The sequence below is a fragment of the Sinocyclocheilus rhinocerous genome, unplaced genomic scaffold (genome assembly GCF_001515625.1).
Source record: "Sinocyclocheilus rhinocerous isolate Xijiao unplaced genomic scaffold, SAMN03320098_v1.1 scaffold86, whole genome shotgun sequence".
Taxonomy (NCBI): domain Eukaryota; kingdom Metazoa; phylum Chordata; class Actinopteri; order Cypriniformes; family Cyprinidae; genus Sinocyclocheilus; species Sinocyclocheilus rhinocerous.
In genome coordinates this window covers 290,565-313,885 of record NW_015650012.1, presented here as the reverse complement: position 1 = coordinate 313,885, position 23,321 = coordinate 290,565, and the positions used below count along the sequence as shown (strand labels likewise).

General features: G+C 37.9%; 1 protein-coding gene across 1 annotated transcript in view; it reads left to right on the top strand.

The window, feature by feature from the left end:
• The first annotated feature begins 1,157 nt into the window (after positions 1 to 1,157).
• Positions 1,158 to 23,321, top strand: part of gabbr1b (gamma-aminobutyric acid (GABA) B receptor, 1b) — a 108,717-nt gene continuing 86,553 nt past the window's right edge. Inside the window, exon 1 of the mRNA XM_016516266.1 lies at positions 1,158 to 1,949. The gene's annotated coding sequence lies outside the window, so the exon portion shown is untranslated. The remainder of the gene's footprint in view (positions 1,950 to 23,321) is intronic.

The window sequence follows — 23,321 nt, the reverse complement described above, 5'->3', positions numbered from 1 at the left end:
TGAAACATATTATAAATTATATATATATTAATGTAATATTCAATACATTTAATAAAACAGCATGTTAACTAGTTTGAGCTTTAAAATCTCGCAGCAGCAGTAGTAAAACAGTAAAAGTAAAACAGAATGCTTGAATATCAACTTCAAACAAAATTTTCGAACAAATCTTTTAATCAGAATTGTCTGCAAAATGTAATAATAAATATACTTATCTTGTATATAAGAATTGGCTAATGAATCTATCTGTAGATCAGATGGTACATTTGTAGATGTTTATAGAGTGAATGTGTGCACTTGCTTAACACAGCTGAAAAATATAAAGATCTTCTAAATAAACTAATATAATATATAATCTTTAAATGTCAAATTATTGAGTGCAAAGAACAGATAATTGTGGTAAAATCTCCAATTTGTTCATAGATTGCTTCAAAAGTGCAGGCTCAAAATTTGGAGCAAGATCTAAAGGCCAGAACAGGGGAAATGTGATGGTATTTAACGAAATAAAAAGTCAATAAGTGAATTTATAAGTAAGTAAGTTATATTTTAAATAAGCTATTAAGCAGCATATAAATTGTTGTTTATTACCGCTGCCAGTTAATACAAGCTTGAGCTGTTTTTTTCCTGTAGGGAATACAATGCTGCCTTGAAAGCACTGTAATAAATGCGTAGTCGTCCAGGAAGTGACCATTGAAGCACCAACCCAGCTAAAAAAAATATCTTAAACCAGCCTAAGATGGTTTGCTTGTCATAACTGGTTTATGCTCTCCCAACCTGGATAAGCCAGGGTGTTCAACTGGTCTGCCAGCTAAAAAGTGCTCGAAACCCGTTATAAAACCAGCCAACAGACTAAGCCAGCAAATCAGCTTCGTTCCTCACAAAAGAAGATGCTCCAGTCGACGAATAAATATAACACAATGACAGAATTACTACATACATCAAAGTGACACTTCACTAGAAGAGGAGATCTGGAGACCACGGGCTTCCATTGGCTCATGCACCCTGCGCAGGGAGGAGGTCTGCACTATTTATCTGGGATATGAGCGCACCATCTGTCTTTCCGTCAGCCAATGAGCGCTTTAATTCCCACTCTATTAGCCGGCGGTGTCTTCATGTAGTGTACAGACTGCACACTACAGACTGCAGATGAGAGAGGCGCACTGCCCTGTGACGTCGCGAGCGAGCGAGGGACAGTAACGTTACCGAGAGCGCGAGGAAGCAGAGGGAGGCTCCGCGAGCCGTCGTCGTCCGTCGTCCGTGTGCAGCTACCGTGTTTCTTTTTTTGTTGTTGCCGATATTACATCATATATATTCAGTCCTGACTGGCTTCCACAGAGGATACTCTCATGAGCCGTTTAATTCCCATCGATATTTGGTATTTATTTTTTACCTGCAAGTCTTTTAGGCGACGGAATCCTGGCAAGTACGCTAGCGTCTGATGTTCGTACGATTTGCGAAAAACGACAGTCCGTCGGAGGTGTGTAAACAGTAGTGTGTCAACGTTTACGTCAATCACAATCGCTTCTTTTTTGCGTGTGCGATTTATTGTATTTGTTGTCAGTCGTTGTAATCGAGCAATACATTTACGCGAAGCACAACTGAATATCTTGTTTTCTGATTATTATTATTTTTTTATTTAAAAACATTCGACTGTTATTTAATCACCTGAACATTTAAAAGCAATTGTGCAAGGTTAATCTCGCACACAAGCGATGATCAATATTGCAGACGCAATATTAATCGTACAAGAGCAATTTTACGCGCACGGAGACAGAAGTTTAATACGAAGCTGTGCGTAGTGAACGCCTAGCGCGAGCAATTAAAAGAGCATATTTATTTACCTGTCGTCTTACTAGTACGCACACGTACAGACGCACACACACGCTGGCTATATCGAGCATCCCTCAAGGACCATCTCCACAGACCGTTCCCAAAAGAGCCTGCACGACGCAGTAAGTAATATAATTGTGTGCAGTAATTGTTCTCGTCAGGGGTCTCATCTACCGTACAGTGAAACAATTTAATTGAATGTGTCTTTATGAGGTTTCTTTGCAGTTTCGAGCCACCACTCACAGACGCGGTGCTCAGAAACACCAGTTTAGCTGATGCAGTGTAGAAATCCCCCTAAAACATGGTTTTGAATGGGCCCTGCAGCGTAATTGAGGGACAAGTTGACCTGAAGTGTTTTTGAGGGCTAGTGTTCTCGAGTCTTGCGTTTGGATGGTCGCTGTCCGCGGTGCTGAAACAGATGACAGCTGATGTAGAGCAGTGTTTCTCGATCCGGGTTCTGTGGGAGCCCCAGTACTGCACATTTTGGATGACTGCTCCAAGACCTAAAATGAGTACAATGAAAAAAAAAAGTTAAAGTTGTAATTTATCTTAATTATATTATGTAAATAATTGACATATTTAAAAGACAATACATATCATTTTACTGTTCAAATTTTTTTAATCGAAAATGTTTTGTTTTTGCACTGAGCTCTTTTTTTCACATTTTTGGCCTTTAAATAAAGTATTTTTTTGTAAGAAATCTTCTACCATTATGTGTGCAAGCTCCTCTCCTTGTTGAACTTTGTTTTTTTTTTCTTTTTCTTTTTTTCCCCACTGTAAAATATTGTAAACGTTTATTAATGAGTCAATAAATCTTGATTACCTTATTTAAAGAGATTTTTTAAATTATATCGAAGACCATGCATAGGCTATTTTGCAGTGAAATATATATATAAAAAAAATTTAATTCCCTGTGTGATCCATCAAAGATGCATTTTATTACTTTTTAGTTTGAACTATTATTATTATTTAAAAATGTATGATGTTTAGTTATAGTTTATAGCATCATAGTCGGGTTGCATGTGCACTGAAGAAAATTGCAGAAATTCAGAAATTAATAGTACATATCACAAATAATTACAAAGTATCGGGAAAAGTAACACATTGAATTAAATGTGAAATTTGGAATTATAAAGACTGAAATAGTATTTTCTTGTAAAACACACTCCAGTGAGTATAAACAACTTCAAAAACAACAGTTTTACAGTGTGGGTGATCATGCGGGCTTCCATTGTATCAGCTGTTGTTATCAGTACATTTTGCAGTAATTTTGCAGCTCAAATACATTGGTATTTTAACATTAATTTAACAGCATAAAAATAGGAAATGTAAATTGTGTAGTCCCTAAAATGACATAATGTAATGCTTCTACCTTCTTCGCTGTATTTTTTTATGTTGAGATTAGGATAAGGGAGACAGGAAAAATATGTATTTTTCAGGAACAGGGTTGAGAAACACTTATATCATTCAATATTTCTTGATCCAGGTCTTGGAGGGCCTCAACACTACACAGTTTGGATAAAACGCTTTTTTCACGTTTTCATTGATCATTGATCAGTAAAATGCTCTATGTCAAATAAAGGAGACATCTAAATTCTGCAGTGTTTGAGGGTCCTGCAACAGGAACCCTGGGGAAAAAATGGTTGAGGAACACTATAAAAAAGAGAGGCAGATGAAGAGGAGAGGGTGGCGGTTGAGTGGTTTTGATTGTTGTGAATATTGATGTAAAACATAATCTGGGGTATTGTGCTACAGTTGTGAATTTGATTGAAATGTATGTTATGCATGAGTGTCAGTATGTGTTTCATGCATTGTAAAGAGTGAAAATGTGCAGTTGTTACCGATATGAACTATTTTTATCTGAGCTGACACTAAAAATTAAGTGTATTGGTGCAACCTAATATTCAGTCATCTTAAATAATATTTTTGACTTGAATTAGACCAATCGATTTAGATATTACAACATGGCACATTGTCAGTGTGCATAACATTTTTACAAAACATTTTACAGTGTTGTCTGGGTGGGCAATTCTGAATGCCACCCTATTAAAAGTAAAGATTCTTTATTGGCATTGATGGTTCCATGAAGAACCTTTAACATCCATGGAACCCATGGATTCCATTCCACAAAAGGTTCTTTGTAGTGGAAAAAGGTTATTTAAGAAATGTTCTTCACACTAAGAAAAAAAAAATGATTCTGTTAGAATGTTCATTAAAAGGTTCTTTGAGGAACTCAAACTGGTTCTTCAAAGGCATCACTGCAGAAAAAAAACCTTTTGGAACCTTTATTTTGGAGTTTTGTTGATTTTTTGTATGTATTCTTGCAAGTAGTCAGAAGCTCTTACTTATAATGAATCATTTAATTGTTGTTAAGTAATTTGTTTATTATAGGGTTAAGTAACAGAAACATCAAGGTCCTCATAAAGGGCAGGACCACTCTTTGCCTCGGCAATGGCTTCATTTCTTCTTGAATTCTGTTGAACACGTCCTAAACTGTGTGTAGTGTGAAATTGCACTATTTAAGAGGGTAATTCTTTGAGTAATGAAGGTGGAAATGATGTGTCAACTTTAATACAAGTGGGAATATAAAGAGGGAAAGATGTCTGCAACATTGAGGGTATATGGTCTTCTAAAATCTAATATTCCTGGGCTGTTATACAACAATCCCGTGGAATCATGAGACCTAATGACCTTCAAAAGATCTATTATCCCATACAATTAGAGTTCCACAACCAAGTTTAACAAGTGGGTTTGGCTTTCTCCAAACATTAAGCCTGTCTGGATGTAGGTAACAGGGTGAAAGGTCACTCATCAAACCAAATGACTTTTGTGGGTTTTGTGCTCCTCATATACTGGCTTTACAAGCATGTTTTGAGCTGCAGCTTTGTAAAATCTTCCTTTGTGAAGCTTAGCTTTGTATATTCTTCTGGGTCACAGAGGTGCCGATTCAATTCTGTGAGTTTTATTTAAGCAGTACTTTTGTGGCATTTAGCAATCATGCTGTGAAGGCCGCCTCTGTCAGTAAGTGCCAACTTTCAGTCGCTATTCTATTCCACTGATGCCGCTGGTGCATGTCTGTTGTTATTTCTGAGATGTTCTCCTTGACATTTTAAGACATTTGATAGCTTTGTGATTGATGCACCTGCAATTTAAGCACAGGTTATTCAGCCTCGCTGGCACTATGTTATGTGCCTGGTATTGCTTTGAAGGCTCAAGTATCAAAATGCTAACAGTCAGATCTCCTTTATAGCTGACACATACTGCAAAGTAACAGTCAACCTAGTGTATGACTCACCTTTGCAGCTCCATTTAGGTTTTCAGTGTTAAATGACCATGTTTGTATCCATTTCGCCCATTACATGTAGACTACTGCACATTTCATGCATATATGTGTGCATGAGAGTGATTTCTTTTCTCACATTTGTGTTTGGATGGTAGGCCTATATCTTACTGGTAATATGAGGAATTTGTCTTTCTGTTGAGGTATTTTTATTGCAGGCTGTCTTTATGCAGGTGTCTGGAAGCGTAAATGGAGTTAATTGGCATTTCCATTGCGTACTACTTATGTGTTCATCAGCAAAATAACCCCCCCAGGGGCCAGAGAGTGAGTTAACGAACTCTCTTAATTAGAGGAATGATGAATAATAAAGTTTTTTATCATGTCCATGTGGATCTCCTGATGGAATGCTATTTATGCATCTAGATCAAGAGAGTTGCAGCAATAAAAATACAGTTAGAGTAGAAGATATGCAGATATTAAACTTGCATTGGATAGATAGATAGATAGATAGATAGATAGATAGATAGAACAGAAATTGATTGGGACACACACCGAATGCTTGTGTGGTTCATCAGTTTCAACAAGAAGATGCAGCCCCGCATGTTAATTACTGTAATTGTTTGAAGTGTCCACAATGTATTTGCCCAATGGTCAAACATTTTGTTTGGATTCACAGATAGTTTGTGAAAAAGATCATGGTCTGTCGAAGCATGTACACAGTGTCTGCTATTAATGTGAACGTGAAACAGTGTTCACAAACCGCAACGTTTTCAGATGGGAATTGAGTTTATTCATTGGCTGGATCATTAAATGTGTGCATATGGAGCCTGGCGGTTGGAGGCAAAGGGCTGAAAGTAAGAGGGATTCATAGCATCATTTAAAAAGGAAAGTTATTTCAGATTCAGAGGCAGATGAGCACGTTATTACAGTTTGATAGAAGTTTACAAAGGCAAACATTTTTTTATTATGAATAATGCACACCAGTGAATCATGCACAATAAAACCAAAAATGTGCGTTAAAAAGTAAATAGCGTCCATTTCGATTTTGTGTTGACTTAAAGGACATTGCTTTAGCAAACCCCATTTTGGATCGCCTTCATGAGTGAAATGCCACCAACACAACCATGACCTCTCAAATATTCACCATTATTCAAAGTGCAAACATTGAAGCCAACGGGGCAGCAACTAGGTTAATTTGATCTTAATCAAAGGGTTTTAGGTGGAAAAAAATCTGAATACGCACCCACTCACATTCTCAGTTTGCTACCCTAGTTTGTTACACTACTTTCGCTTGGTTAAAATTGCGATTGTTTTCCAGCGATCCAATACTGGCCCCCACTCAAGCTCAATGCCCAGAACATAAGGCCCAGCTGTCCCCCCTTGAGGCCCGTTCACACCAAGAACAATAACAATAACTATAAAAATAAAGTTCTAAAAATTGTTCTGAATTTAAGAGAATAGTAGAGTTAACACCACGACTACTGTATAACGATAACGATATATAGGAACAATATCATTGGGATCACTTTCAAAACCATTTTTTCCCCAGCTGATGAACAATAAAAAACTGACAGCTAATCAGAATTCATTAGAATTTAAATAGCTTGCACATTTAAAAAGGCAGACGAAGTTGTCGAGAATTTCTATACAGCAAACAGTCTAACATAAAATTACCTCAGGTATCCAGCACTAGTTTTGACAACATTGTCATGCCTAATTAGAAGTTGCAGTAAAAGAGACTGTGTTGTTTTTATTCTACTACATTGACTACGTTAGCTAAATTCACTGTTAGATTTGAAAGATTACACTAGTTAGATTCACTGTTTAGATGCGCTCAAAACTTAACATGCTGAAGACATCTGCTGATTAAAGCCATGTAAATAGAACAAGAACAGCAAAAACCAAAACTGATTCTGATATAAATATTGTAATAGTTACAGTAGTCATTATCGTTCTTGGTGTGAACAGGTCTTTTCCGGCAGCCCTAGTTTTAATATTGCGTTGTAGAACTGTTCCATGTGTGTTTTTTTCCTACTCACACCGCCTTGAAGATGGAAATGTAAAGTCATTTCAAAGGTGGAACAAGATATTACATTTCAATTAAACATTACAAAGACAAACAATCTTTCACAATATGTCCAGAAGTGTCCATTAAAGGTAGTGTAAGTGTTGTTTGCCATTCAAAAAAGTTCCACCAGATTAAAGTAAATTCTGATTGGCTGTCAACACTTTTATTGTTCACAAGCTGGAAAAAAATAGTTCTGAAAGTAATTCCAGTTATATCGTTCATTGTCATTGTCGTTATAGCTGTGGAGTGGACTATTCTAACGATTAGAACGATTATTGAAACTTTATAGAGACCATTATCATCTTTGGTGTGAACAAACCTTTAGCCACTGAATTAGACATGCCCCCTCTTTCCCAAACTGTTGAGACCTTTATAGTCAGAAAGCAAAGAAGTTGTCAAAAGTCTTCTGACTGGCTAAACAAAGATTCCATCCATACATTTTTGTAGAGACTAAGGCTGTCTGAGTGATATTTCAAGACATCTAATTCAGTGAGATCAGTCAAACAATGACATTTTCTTCCTGAAATTTCAAATAGATCACTTAGAACAGCTTCAAGAAAGTAGTATTCCAAGCATAAACTTCAGCATAGGTATTACTTAAAGTGACTCGGCGCTCTTCACTTATATGCAGATTTACACAGTGAGTGACTGGCCAACTCCTGCGGTAGACACACACTGTGCTGACTGACAAGACGGATCACTGGAAGGGGACACTTCGCCAGGCCATCCACTCTGCGTGATTGCTGACTAAAGCCAGGTGAAGAAAGGCTGAAATAACTCCCCGGATCAAGAGCTGCTTCGGCTAACATGGCCATTTCAGCGGCGCTTTAATGGCGAAGAAAGCCTCGCTGATGGACAGGCTAATTAACTTGTTCCTCACCTATTTGGTTTGAGGTTTGTAACCATTGCAGAGTGGTGCGGCGAGCGTTCAAATTACTGGAGGCTTGACAGATTGAACCGCGTTATGGGTTGCAGCGCACAGTCACAGTAAATGCACTTCCTTGAGTGACATGTGAGGTCGGGACAATGAGCCCTCAGAGGATGAGGAACAGACAATGGCGCGATGAGTCCTTCACCTTTGTACCTTCTCGCCCACCCCCTCTGATTCGCTGACATAGACTGTAATGCCTCATCCTGATGTGCTTTCTCGTTTTCCATTTCTTACTCTGTTATGTCACATTCAGATCGACTGATACCTCCAGGGTTGCTTCTGTTCGGACAGATGCCCAACAGGCCTCCTTATATCACTAGACATGCTTTGAGGAAGCCCTACAGGAAATGCTTTTGATTCAACCCATGCTGCATTTGTTTTCCTGTTGTTCTGTGTGAGCTTTCACTCTCGGTGTGATGCTTGGAGGCTTGACACTGCTGATAAACCGCTCTCACTATCACACCAGCACTGAACCTGCCTGCCGCAGGGAGGAGGAGCAACTTAGCGCATCAATGGTGCTTTGAAATCCGGAGGGTCAGCTACCTAAGCCCATTCTTAGCCTTTCCCAGCGGTAATTTGTATTGCGAGCTCGGCTCGAACACTCTATTGAGACGCTAATATGATTCATATCAGTGCTCTAATCCCATCCCTCATCGCCTTCCGTCTCTATTTCCTCTTCCACTATCTCTCGTTTCCCGATTCCAGTCGCCATTTCCTTCCTCTCCATGTCTTTCTCCAGACCTGGCGTCTGGGATTTGTAGATAGTGGCTGCAAAAATAGTCTATTTCAATGTGGCATATTGATTTTTTTTATTTTAAGACGGACAGTGTGAGCACATAAAAGCAGTGCTCTGTCTGTATGTTTGATCAAGCTTTTCTGTCAAAGACAAGCAAAGTCTTTACGCAAGCCTGTGGATTTTGGCTTCAGTATACGGGGGAAGAATTATTTTCTGGTTTTGGACTAGAAAAGCATCTAAATATGTTATAAATAGGAGGACAGTAAGCACTCTATAATATTAATTTAAAAAATCAATGGCAGGGAACAGCTTCAGTGGCAGAATTGATTGGAGTCTATCAACTATATTCAGTGCTTGGATGCAGTTTAAAGCGATGGAGCCGTTTCTGGTGCACAGGTCAGAGAAAGCCATTTCAACTCAATTTTGGCCGTCCTCTGAGAGTGGAGAAGAGGATGTTGTTAGGAAACTGTCCATCAGTGATGAACCTTTACTCTAGAAGCATTCTAGTAACTACTAGAGTGAGAGCACTTTGTCACATCAGTAGTTGATCAAACACAAAGTTCCTCTGTTGTCTACAACACCACATTTCAGATCCACACTTTCAGTGTAATCACAATTCAACAATAATAAAACTACATTTTTATATTTTCTAAAGACTTTTTGAGTTGTTCTTGCCCATGCAATATTCACTGCCATGATTCTATGTTGCTAAGGTCTTTCTGGTGTTTTCTGGGGGTTGCCATGACATATGCAGATGTAAACATACTATGAATGTTTTTGTGCGTTGTGGTTGCTGTGGTGCCCTGGGTGGTTGCTAGTGTGTTATGGTTGATTACCAAGGCATTGCCCTTTTGCTGTGCAGTTGTTACGGTGTTCTGCGTGGTTGTTAGGGTGTTGCTAGTATGTTTTGGGAGGTTGTCGAGACATTACTATGTTTTGTGCATTGCTATGTGGTTGCTATGGCATTCTGAGTGGTAGCTAGGTGTTCTGGTTGGTTTCCAAGGCACTGGCCTGTTGCTTTACAGTTGTTAAGGTGTTCTGCGTGGTTGCTAGGGTGTTGCTAGTGTGTTGTCGAGACATTATTATGTTGCTATGCATTTGCTAACATATTATGAATTTTTTTGTGCATTGCTAAGGTATGTGGTTACTAGGGTGTTCTATGAATGTTTTGTGCATTGCTATGCAGTTGTTAGGTCATTATTATGCTGCTATGCAGTTGCTAACTGTATTGTGAATGTTTTTGTGGTTGCTGTGGTGTCATTAGTGTGTTCTGTTTGGCTGCCAAGGCATTGCCATGTTGCTGTGTAGGCTAGTTGCTAGGGTGTTGCTAGTGTGTTTTGGGGATTGTCAAGACATATTATGTTGTGTGCATTGCTACAATACAATGTTGTGTGCATTGCTATGCGATTGCTACGGTGTCCTGGTTGGTTGCCAAGGCATTGCCCTGTTGCTGTGCAGTTGTTAAGGTGTTCTGCGTGGTTGCTAGGGTGTTGCTAGTGTGTTCTGGGTTTGTTAAAACATTATGTCGCTATGCAATTGACATATTATGATTTTTTTGTGAATTGCTACAGTATGTGGTTACTAGGGTGTTGTAGGCGGTTATTAGGGTGTTGCTAGTGTGTTCTGGGGGTTGTCAAGACATTACTTTGTTGTGTGCATTGCTGTAATACAATTGCTAGGGTGTTCTGGTTGGTTACAGAGGCATTGCCATGTTGCTTATACAATTGCTGTTGTGTTTTGGTGCATTTCCCTGTTACTGTGTGTTTTGGGGGTTGTCAAGACATTACCATGTTTTGGGCATTGCTATATGGTTGCTCGGGTTGGTTGCCAAGGCATTGCCCTGTTGCTGTGCAGTTGTTAAGGTGTTTTAGGTGGTTGTTAGGGTGTTGCTAGTGTGTTCTGGGTTTTGTCAAGACATTATTATGTTAACTGTTAACTGTATGTTAACTGTAACTGTTTGCTTACTGTATTATGAATGTTTTTTGTGGTTGCTAGGGTGTTATTAGTTTGTTCTAGTTGGTTGCCAAGGCACTGCCGTGTTGTTATGAAGGTGTTTTGGGTGTTTGCTATAAGGTGTTGTGTTCTGGGTTTTGTCAAGACATTATGTTCTATGCAGTTGCTAACATATGTTTTTGTGCACTGCTATGCGGTTGCTAAGACATTATTATGCTGTTATGCAGTTGTTATGTGTATTATAAATGTATTTGTGGTTGCTAGGGTGTTGCTAGTGTGTTCTGGGAGGTTGTTGAGATATTGTTATGTTGCTATGCAGTGTTGAGTGTCTTTAGCGTGTTCTTTTTTTTCTTTCTTTCTTTTTTTTTTACATCATCTGGAAATGCATTTAATCATAGACTTTAGGCTTAAATCAATCCAATGGAGTAAGAAAAATGAATGTCTGTAAACAAGTCTTTTTTTCCTTTTATTAAATATTTATATATATAATTTATATTTGATCTTATAGGCCTATTAATATCAGTGTTTTACTATTTTCAGCACAGGTTAACCCATCTTACTATAAGAAGGTTTAAATGTTTTTACTGGAGAACAAGACAACAATACTAATTAAGAAAATTGTTTTTGTGGCATAAGGGTTTGTTTAAATCCCTAACACTATGTATTAACAATAGTAATAGTCATGCTTTCCTTAGCAAACATGGCTAATGACATATTACAGGGGCTTTGCCGCTTGTTTAGAGTCTTTCATTAGTATGCCTAGCCTGTGAGACACGTACTGTGGTGATGTGTTCTCTTATCAGGCCCTTACACAGGGACTCTAACGTTTGTTCAGCATTATTCCTTTAAAATGGCTGATAATAGGCTTCGCTGTGTGTTTTATAAAACTACGGTATGATTAATGGCCAGCTGTTGCATTGGACGTTGACTCTGTGGCCAGGTTTTCTCTAACATTATGCTAACATTATGGTTTTAAAGCTTAAAATGTGGGCGCGTTTTGCAAAGATAATGGTGTTTGTGTCCTAAGCCAGATTTGCACAAGAGGGAAGGAGAGAGAGAGTGAGAGCAAGCGAGCTGGCAATTGACGGTAAACCCAAGTCCATGGAGATAAGGAGCAGCAGGAGAGAAAGAGAGCGAGAGAGAGAAACTCGGGAATCATAAGGCTCAGATTTAGCCTACATTCAGTAGTAAAGGATAGTATAACCTGAAATCACCTACGTTGTGGTGACCAGACAATTGTGTATACCAGCAAACAGCTTATAAAAAAATAGAAAATATTGTCTTAATAAAGACGTAAAAATGCAAAAAGTTTGTGTGAGGTTTTGGCTTAGTGTAAAAAATATCATTATAAACTACCGTTCAGCAGTTTTTTTTTTTTTGTGTTTTTGAAAGAAGTTTCTTATGCTCACCAAGGCTGCATTTATTTGATTAAAAAGACAGTAAAAACAGTCATTTTGTGAAATATTATTGCCATTTAAAATAACTGTTTTCTGTTTTAATATTTTTTTTAAATGTAATTTATTTCTGTGTTGTAAAGCTGAATTTTCAGCAGCCATTATTCCAGTCTTTGTGGAAAATGTGATACTTTTATTTTTTATTTTTAGGATTCTTCGAAGAATAGAATGTTAAAAAGAACAGAATTTATTAGAAATGGAAATCTTTTTAACATTATAAATGTGTTTACTGTTATTTCTGACCAATTTAATGCATCCTTGCTGAATAAAAGTAATAATGTCTTTAAAAATAAAAATCTTATTTAGTCTTACTCAATATTAAAGTAACGGTCAATGAAAAGTCAAAGAAAAATGTGTGTGTGCATGAAAGAGGGAATAACTGACAGGTTTGGTCAAGCTTAGACAAAAGGGACACCTTAAACACTGCTGACTAAAGTATTTTACTCTGTATTTCTGTGGCCTTTCACCCAAGTATTGACCAACCGTAAAGTTGGAGGATGTAGATTGTGGCAATGACCTCATATTTTAGATACATTGTAGTCTGAATGAACTATTTAATTGTTCAAATAATTTGCTCGAAATGACTGTGGGTGTGATAGACCAACTGAGGGTAAGAAAAGGAGGAAGTGAGGAAGGAAGTGACTAAGCTAATAAATCCAGCACTGAACAAATCAGCTGCTGAGCTAATAGGACGATTTATTAGCCTGGTTTAAGTGTTAAACACAGCACTGCAAATAGAAGCTTTGCAACAGTTTTCAGTGTTCAGAAACGACAGAACCAACTTTTGCTTTCATGAAATGATTTAGATTCAGAAACAGATTCAAACTGATTCTAGCGACTCTACGAGGCAATAACAGTATTATTTTGGTATTATTTATATAGTATTATGCTATTATAGTATATTATGTATTTGCTTTTGAATGAGCTTTTAATTTTCAATTTTAGTTTAAGTTTTAGTCATTTTGTTATGTGCTTTTGACATTTATATATATATTTTAAGTATTTCTATTTAGCGTTAATGCATTTGTATGTCAGTTTTAGCTCAGTCATTTTAATACTTAAACTTTATTCCAGTTAGGCAGCATTTTTAGTTTTCATTTTAGTTAAGTTTTTCATCTCATATTTATATTTAATTTTACTTCGGCTCCCCAAAGGTGAAGTGCTTTTTTAAATTAAAGTAATTATATGAATTCCTCTATACAAAAATGCATTATTTTAGCTTTGAAGTTGTCTAAATAATCTTTTTAGTCTTGGGACTACTGATTTAGGCAGATGAACTTCTAATTATGGTGTTCTTTGCATGCCTTTGCATTTGGTATCGGTGTGTATCACATTTATTGGCTTTACATGAACATGCCAAAAGAAACTTTGCAACATTAGTAAGCCATTCTATCACTCGTCTTGTTATAAGATGTATGAATGTTTAATTTTGTAGATATGCTTTCAAAAATGTGTACATTTTAGCGTTTATGTTATTGCAATATCTGTCAGGTTGGGAAATTTCATGTATTATATTCCCCCAAAAAAACTCAGAGGTGCTTCTGTCAAACTGCTGCCTGGGTTTTGCTTTAAACGTCTGAAGGGAATTCATTTAAGATGCACTCTCCAAATTCTTATAATTGGCTGGAGGCCTAATTTGACCCAGAATGCATGTTTGTGTGTACACATACTAAATGTGTGCGTCGGTGACCACAAAGTCTCCGCATGCCACCGTTCTCTCCATGCATTTGAGTGGCTCCCACTCTTCATTTTCATCGCACACAATAGCCCTGATGGCATTGCCGTGGTGTTTAAAGCCGACTGGAACTGCCACATTCATGCCTTTGTGTGCATCACGCGCTTTCCGCTGCAGCAATGTGAATACGGTGCTGTCTGCCCAAAGCCTTTCTGGCCCTCATGGGATCGAGTTGAGGTACAATACATTCCAGGTGGCCTTTTAAAGCCCAGTGGCGGAGGAGATGAAGTCTTCCTCACATCTGGCCTCAGGACTCTTAACTCAGGCAACAGGGGCTCCGGCGGATTGTGGAGTTCCTTCAAAAGGCCTCTTTGAAGGACTTGCCACCTGCTGGGGAGAGAAGTGAAGAGGACTGTTGCTTTTATTCAGACTTACTCGGCTAGATGAAGGACTGGTGGAGTGAAGAAGAAGGGTCAGGCACTTCATGTACGACTAGAATCTCTGTTGACACCATGTAAACTATAAACTCTCAAAAACAAGTCAAGGTGACCCTTGTCAATGTTAATGTGATACTTTTGTTTTTCATTGACTCTTTAAATTAAACCAAAGGTGTCCAGTCCTGCTCATGGAGGGCCATGTTCCTGTAGAGTTTAGCTCCAACTTGCCTCAACACACCTTTCTGGAAGTTTCTAGCAATACTGATGACCTAGGCTGCATCTAGAATCACTATGTAGTCGGCAAAAAAACAGTTTGTGAAAACAGTCAGAATACACAGTATTCCTAAAACAGTAGGCAACAAATCTATGGATGACTTGTTATTTCCAGTGAGATTCTGAAGTGAGCATCCAGTGGAATTTTTACTATCCCATGAGGCCATGGGAGAAGATCTGTGAATGGCAGTGAAGCGACGCAAGTGACGCTGTAGGTCACATGACAATGACAACATTGCAAATATATACATTCGTACTATATGGCACATACTTTTTTAAAGATCGTAGTTACTTATTCAAAAGATTTTCCTACTCAGAAACTGCATCCCAATTCAGGGGCTGCATCCTTTGAAGGGCGTTGGCTTCAAAGGCCACACTTATGAAGGCTGTGAAGGTCGAACCGAGTTAGGTACAGCTTCTTGCATTTATACCATTTTGCTCTATTTATAACAACTTTTATGTGTTTGGGCAAAGAAAGAAGCAAAAAAGAAGCATATTATTCATACACACCCATACCTCAGTTCAACTTAACCAGGTATACTCTGGTATAGCAGGCTGCACATTTAAATGAAGTCATTGTCATTCTTTTCTTAGCAAACATCCTTCCTTTCGATGCAAATGAGGCTTATAATAGAATGAGCCTGATTCACAAACATCAGCACTATTTTCCTGTAAATGGGGGCTTTTTGGAAGGGATGTTTGTGTAGATTTTCTGGTAATCATGGCAGTAGTAATTGTAGCCAGGCAAAGGTTTTTTAGAAGTCTTTTAAACATCCTGTATAAGAACCTCAACCTGAAAAACTTTACCATTCAGTCGTCGTCTTGGTGCATTTCCATTCATAGGGTGCAATTGTCCGGTGCAAACTGCGATCAGCTCTAATTTTGTGGGTGTGTTTGTTGCATTTGCATAATTCCTTTAGTAAATTGGGTGGCAAAACAATGCAGCACATGCATCTAAACAATATTATCAGTGGGCGCAGTGTTTCACAGTTTCACATTCTTAATTCCCCCGTGACCTGTCGCTCTTTTCCATGCAGTCACAATGAATGGAGCTCTAAAGCACCACAGAAGTATCATAAAAGTGGCCTTTATGACTTATGTGCTATAGTCCAAGTCTTCTGAAGCCATATGATAGCTTTGTGTGAGAAACAGACTGAAATTTAAGCTGTTTACTATATCCTCTTAATGAAGAATATTCTCTTGCATAGATTTTGAATTGTGGCATAAAGTCTGGTCCAGTTTGCAGGTTTCTCTGGCCAAGAACTGCCCACTTAGACAGGAAGAGACCGCCTGACAGAATGACAGATGGACTTTGTTGAAATGTTGTCCATCCACAAGTACTGATTATTTTGCACACATAACCAAGAGAACAAGTTGTTATATGCAATGCAGTTCTGTGGATAACTAGATTAGTGACTACTCTGGACATTTTTTTAAAGATCTGATACCTCTAACCAGGCAAATTGAATGCTTGAAAGTCAGTCTCAACAAATCTCTATATCCAAGTGGTCTAAAACATTGTGTGCGGTTACCCCGGAAATGGCGTAGATACCGTCTAATCAGATTGAGCAGCACTTGCCAGTTTTGTGTGCAGTGTGCATCAGACAGTCACTGAGCGGACTGTGGGCGTGCCATCTGAGGCTGAGACTAAATGAAGAATAACCAGAATAACCATCTGTTCATCACATCCATTCTACTACAGCATGAACATTTGATTCAATTTGTCAATCCCATTGACAAAAATCATACAAGATGCTGGGCAAGTAGAAAGAAATGTTGACTCATGTACTGTACTTGTATTTCTAATTAAAAATCAACTTTTTGTGTTATGCATGTTTATAGGGCATTGCATTGGGGCATTAGCTTGTTAGCATTAGCAACATGCTAACATCAGACTCTTTTAGAAAAGAGACACTAGAGGGAAAGACACAGATTTGAAATAAATGATTGAAATACAATCTTGACAAACATTTAAGTAGGCAGAAGCTGTACTCACAGAAAATAGCATTTCAGAGGCGTCACCAAGATGGCTGCCGAATAATCAAACAGTCCCTCTTTACATTAAAGACTGGAATCCCTTGTGAATCGTCTCTTACATGTGCTTCACATAAGGATCGCTATTTCTCGTGGCGCACGTGTCGAGTTGCTGCCTCTGTAGAACGATCAGTCCAGTCAATCACAAAGCTAATATAAATGACAGTTAGGATGCCTTAGAAGGAAGCTGCTTATGTAGGCTCTAGACAGCAAGACAGCACTCTTGTTTTTCTGTTTTGTATGCATGGTAGCACATTAAAGAAACTCCTGTTGAAATTTCAGTGTGCGGTTCTTGTAGAATAGATGAATTACCAGGAATGTCAGAGAGATGTAGAAGGAAAGCGGGACACTGTCACACCCCTGTGTTAATATGTGTGTGGTGTTGTGAGGCTCCAGGCTTTAGTCTTTTATGAGACACTCTGTCAGTAAGCCGTCTGTTACACCTCACACTCATGCCTCATGGCATTGATTGAGGAATTACACATTGCATCTTCTCTCTCTCTCTCTCTCTTCCTCTTTGCTGCCGGTGGCCTGCGTCTCTGATCTCTGTAGGCGTTTATCACAGCATGGGTTTGCATGTGTCCTGTTGGGTTCACTCGTGCGACTCCATGGGAGTCAGTGTATGTTTGTGTCGCGCTGTTTCCTAGAGTGTCTTTGTGCTTCATGTCTCTCCAAGTAAAGTTTTTTTTTCCTTTTTTTGGCACTATGAGAGCTGTGTGAGCTGCACCATGTATCTTGAAGCAGATTTTCCCCCCTCACCGTCTCAATTTCAATTTTATGATGACTCAGTCAGGAGGTTTCTAAAAATAAGCCTGCATGCTATAGGTTTGTGATAGTATATTATTTACTTTAATTACATGCTCTCATCATATATTACATGCAGAAAACAAATGGCAGGGGGTTTAAGCACAAAGAAATGAGCACTGGGTCAGAATTTTCGGAAGATTTAAACAGATATTAGACCTTAATCCATTTAATCCCAAATTTTTCCCAGATATGAAAATGTCCAAATGATGTGTGATTAGAAACCCTTTGAAACAATCAATAATTATTTTTGGAAAAGTGTGTGAAAATTGTGTTTTTTGTGTGTGTCACAATTGTGACTGGTGGGATAATGTGCATACTGAATTAAAATTTTTCTGCAGTCATCAAATTTTTTATATATATCAGCCCAGCTATTTTAAACCGTTTCATCACATTCTAGGATTACTATTATGCATAAAAACCCTTATACAACACTGATAGGAATACTGAGATAAAAGACAAAAAATACAAACATCAACGTATTTCAAAATTGTTACTTTATTGTAACATATATCATAAAATTGTTATATTAGTGCTACCAGTATTACAACATCAATATTGTAATTTATTTGTAACATTTGAACTTTTAATTTAGTGCAACATTCATATTGGATGTATGTGTATACATAAATGCATTGTTATCCCACTGGTCTCTATTCTTGCCATCAACATGTTTTCTCATTCTATGACCACACTCAACACAACTGAATTATTGTGAATTCATATATTAATGCTAGACACCTTAAAGATAACATGTACCAAAAATCTTTGTCATATATTTATGTTAACATGCTTTATTAGCCTTTTGTTTCCAATCAGAGCAGACTGCGCTTGTCGGAAGGAGGGACTTTGTTGAAAACAAAGCGTTTGAGAGAGGCGGGGCATAGAGGACCTACAATAATGTACAGTATTTGAAAAATAATGTGTTTTTTGAACATTAAAGCATGTCAACATATTCTGTTACACCAAATACACAAAATAATGATATTTAAAAAAGCATCATATGACCCCTTTAATTGAGACCCTTAATTTTTTCCATATTTGCAGAAAATGCACTAAAACATCAGTCAGTAAGATAAATTTTATGTAATTTTATATAATATTCTGCTAAATTCTTCATTTTAGCAGAATATTATATAGAATTATATTAAATTAATTGTAGTCCATGTTCTAAATTACAGCCTGGAATTTATGTGAAATTTTATTTAAAAAATCATTAACAAAATATATGAGAACTAATCAGTGGTATTTTTATATTATTTTAGTATTAATTTATAATATTTATTAATTATAATTAATAGTATTTATTTATAGCATTTATCACTATTTTGAATGAGATTTTATTTGTATATTTTCAGTTGTCATTTTAATTTCAGTATACGTTTTAGTAATTTTGTTATGTGATTTTGTAATTTTTATTAGCTTTTGTGTTTTTTTTAGTTTTTTTTTACACGTTTCTATTTAGCATACATTTATTTTTATTCAAGATTTAGTGATTTTAGTACTTCAACTTAGACTTGGCATCATTATTGTGTCAAACCTGGTGCAACACGTCCTCATGTGTTATGTTTAAATATATTTGTGACTGCATATGGCGTTTTTGGGGCTTGGCCTTTGCTGGCATTTGCTTTCATTCTACCCATTTCCATCTCCTTTTGTGTTCCACAGAAGAAAGTGATACCATTTTTTTAATGCATGAAGATGAGTAAATAATGACAAAATTTTCATTTTTGGGTGAAATATCCCTTAAGAAACCTAATGAGGACATCCTGAGGGCCAGCGTCTGATGCCCAGCATTCACTGGTATCCTACTAAGCTGGTCTTTTTTACAGAAGGCACATATGGCATACAAAAGTACTTCGATGAGTACTTACCAGAGCACTTGTTTTTGTGTGTATATAGTGGGGTTTTGAGGTCATCACAGTCTATTTGCACATGTGCTATAGATCCAAGTCCAGGGCGGATGGATACATCAGCAAGGCCTCTCTCTCTTACCCAATAATTATTGACTGTGTTATGTGCTGTGGCTTATTGGCTTCACCTTCTGCCAGCTTAAATTACATCCCTCAACATCTGGTCACGTATTCCACCAGCCGAGCTTCCAAACTCAGACATCTACTGTGATTTTGCAGGAATTAAAATTGACATCTTTGAACTTCCCTTTGAATCGTGCAGATTTAGGTGCATTAACAGAGGAGGAAGGCAGCTTACGCTGAGAATTAAGAGTTTACCGTTACACTTCCGTTTGGTTTTCCTAAATGAATATGACCGTGCATAGCAGAATTGCCCCAGAGAATATGTGTCCTTTGTTAAAAGGCGCAAACACACTCACTTCCTGGCGGTCCGTGCTCCTCCCACCCAGATTTACATCAGTCAGGTTGTCAGGCCTTCATCGCCCTTATCAGTTAGCGCACAGGTCGATGGTGAGGAGGAGGTCAGTGACAGTTTTCCATCATTCATTGTGCATTTCACAGGAAGTGACAGCAGACAGTGTGTAGCAGCTACATTGGATTGACAAACGATTGACGATTGATCTAATATCTGTTTCCAAAGGGATCATCCCCATGAGGGGCATTTGATGATCCCCTATTTGTTTTACTGGAAACCTTTGTACTCTACAAAGTGTATTTGGTGTTTTCTAAGGCAGTCATCACTATTACTATTGGTCATAGATGAACCTGTTCAGGTCTAACCCCGCCCACAGCAGATTCTGTAGATTTCACTGGTCATACTTAAACAAATTCTAACCCCTAACCTTAGTGTAGCTAGTCTTGGGGAAAATTTTAAAGTGCCCCTATTATGCCATTTCGAATATTGCTTTTCATGCAGTGTGTAATGTAGCTTTATGTGAATGTAAATATTCTGGAAAGTTATAAAGCCGAAAGTCCATGATAAATAAAGTTATTGTCTCCCACAAGAAAGCATAGACTCTGAATCACCTAAACGAGTGGTCAGTAATTCGAATCCCACTTCTGTGACGGCTACTCGTCACTGGGTAACACATTTGCATAATGCCCGTCTATGTTCTACATTTGCCGACCGCAAACAACTTGACCCCGCCCACAAACACTGCAACTTGTTCATGTCGAGAAGACTCTTGTGTCCTACGCTGTGAAAGTAAATTTCTTTTTATTTTCACTTCCGAAAGATGAGGCTGCAAAGATTAGTTGCCAGTTTATTTGGACCAGATTGCTCCTCTGAATATCAACCCGTAAGTATAAACACTGCAACTTGTTCATGTCGAGAAGACTCTTGTGTCCTACGCTGTGAAAGTAAATTTCTTTTTATTTTCACTTCCGAAAGATGAGGCTGCAAAGAATCAGTGGTTGAAATTCTTTTTTTTACTGTACCACAGCAGTACAACCCCAATATTTTTTTGTATTCCTGCCATTTTACTGACGACTGCTTCTCTAATCTCGGGGAGTTCAACGCAGGATTCACAAAACACTTGCTCTTGAAAATCGGCTCAATACCCAGTTTATTTGGACCAGATTGCTCCTCTGAATATCAACCTGTAAGTATGATAAATAATAGATGTTTATATTTTGTATTGAGCGTTCAAAATACGGAACTATGGCAATGTGCTGTACGCGGTAGACCAATTACTGACGACTGCTTCTCTAATCTCGGGGAGTTCAACGCAGGATTCACAAAACAATTGCTCTTGAAAATCGGCTCAATACCCAGTTTATTTGGACCAGATTGCTCCTCTGAATATCAACCTGTATATATGATAAATAATAGATGTTTATATTTTGTATCGAGTGTTCAAAATACGGAACTATGGCAATGTACTGTACGCGGTAGACCAATCACAACAGACTGGGCCATCTGACCAATCAGAGCAGAGGAGGCTCATGGAAAGGAGGGGCTTAGAGAGACTGAATCTTAGAACTGCTTCGAACGATCGAGTGTTCAAAATACGGAACTATGGCAATGTACTGTACGCGGTAGACCAATCACAACAGTCTGGGCCATCTGACCAATCAGAGCAGAGGAGGCTCATGGAAAGGAGGGGCTTAGAGAGACTGAATCTTAGAACTGCTTCGAACGAATCGTTTGAGAATCGTTGGAAAATGAGGTGTTATTAAACGCATATTTTGAGAAAACGAAAGTGCTTTTTGACCATGCGTGTATGTAAACCTATTGTTGGAGACTCCCAAAACAATATTAGGATCTTTTTTTAAATGGCATAATAGGGGAACTTTAAAAGTAATGCATTGCAATATTGTGTTACTCCATAAAAAAGTAACTAATTGCATTACTTTGTTACTTTTTATGGAAAGTAATGCATTACATTACTTTTTTGGCAACTGTAAAGTAACTTTCACACCCAAAAGTGAAATGAATAAGTTAATTACTTGAGTTACTCCATAAAAAAGTAACTAATTGCATTACTTTGTTACTTTTTATGGAAAGTAATGCATTACATTACTTTTGCATTACTTTTTTCACCTGCTGGGCTTGATTATTTGTTTTAATAACAAAAAAAACAAAGTTTTTGGCAACTGTAAAATAACTTTCACACCCAAAAGTGAAATTAATAAGTTAATTACTTGAAAAAAAGTAATCTGATTACATAACTCACGTTACTTGTAATGCATTACCTTCAACACTGAGTATAGCATTGGGTAACACTTTATTTTCATAGTCCACTTTAGACATTCTACTAACTATTTCTACTAACTAACTAACTTTGTAACTACATGTCAACTAACTCTCATTACAGTATTAGTTGACTGTTAGGTTTAGGGTTAGTAGAAGAAGTTGACATGTACTTGCAAAGTTACTTAAAGTCAATAGAATGTCGGTTGAGGGACCATCAAAATAAAGTGTTAGATATGAAATAGACAGTCTTCTAATACTCCAATGACTGGCAGTTGACATGTAGTTGGAAAGTTACTAATAGTAGAATGTCTACTGCTACTGTTAGCAGAATGTCTAAAGTGGACTATCAAAATAAAAAGTAACCTAGAATTGGTTGTACATCCTGAAAATTAGCATTACAGTTTGTCACAATCAGATCCATCCATGATATTTCTGAACTCTGAACAGAATCCATGGTGTCTGAACTTTTCTTCACAGATAACTGTGTGATTGAGTTGACCTGTGAAATAAGCTGTGGGGCGGGGTTTGCATGTAACTGTTTTGGGAAGAAATCATGCCTCTTACTCACATTGGGGCCGTGACCCGAGGAGTGAGGTTTAGTGAGGTGAGTGTAATGTAGACCAGCTGGTAAGAGCCATGCAGGTAAATCTCATTTCCCTGCACTCAAAGAGGCACACTAGATGCTAGAGGCTGTGGTCTTTAGCATCCTTGTTAGCCATTTCCCATGTCGGTTGATGCTGGTTCGAATCCTGGTCAGAAAAGTGCAAGTAGGAACAGTTACACTTACATTAAGGGAGAGACCCAAACCATAACCTGCTGAAAAAGCATCATAATCCAGACTAAACTGATTTCTATCTAGTCCGTTGGCAGGGTTGTGGACACTTTTCAGCTATTTTCACCCAGCTAAACACCTGCTTGGCCAGGCTGGGACCTGCAAACAACAGCGAAACCAGCTTAGTTTTTTTTTCAGCAAGTTATCTAGAGACCAGAATATTACAGACCTAAAGGCCCAGGTGTGCTTCATTTTCCACGTTCCACTCTGTCTCGCACACAGCTGAGCACACAAGCCTTTCAAAGCACACTCCATTGACCGAGTCAGTGTGGATACACCGGTGCGCACTAGTGGAGCTTTGTTTTAAAGTGGTCAATCACTCGCATATTCACTATTGTTGGCACAAGTCTGGACACAAAAATCGGGCTGTACACAGATGTGTGCATGGACATCAGCAGAATGTGCTGAA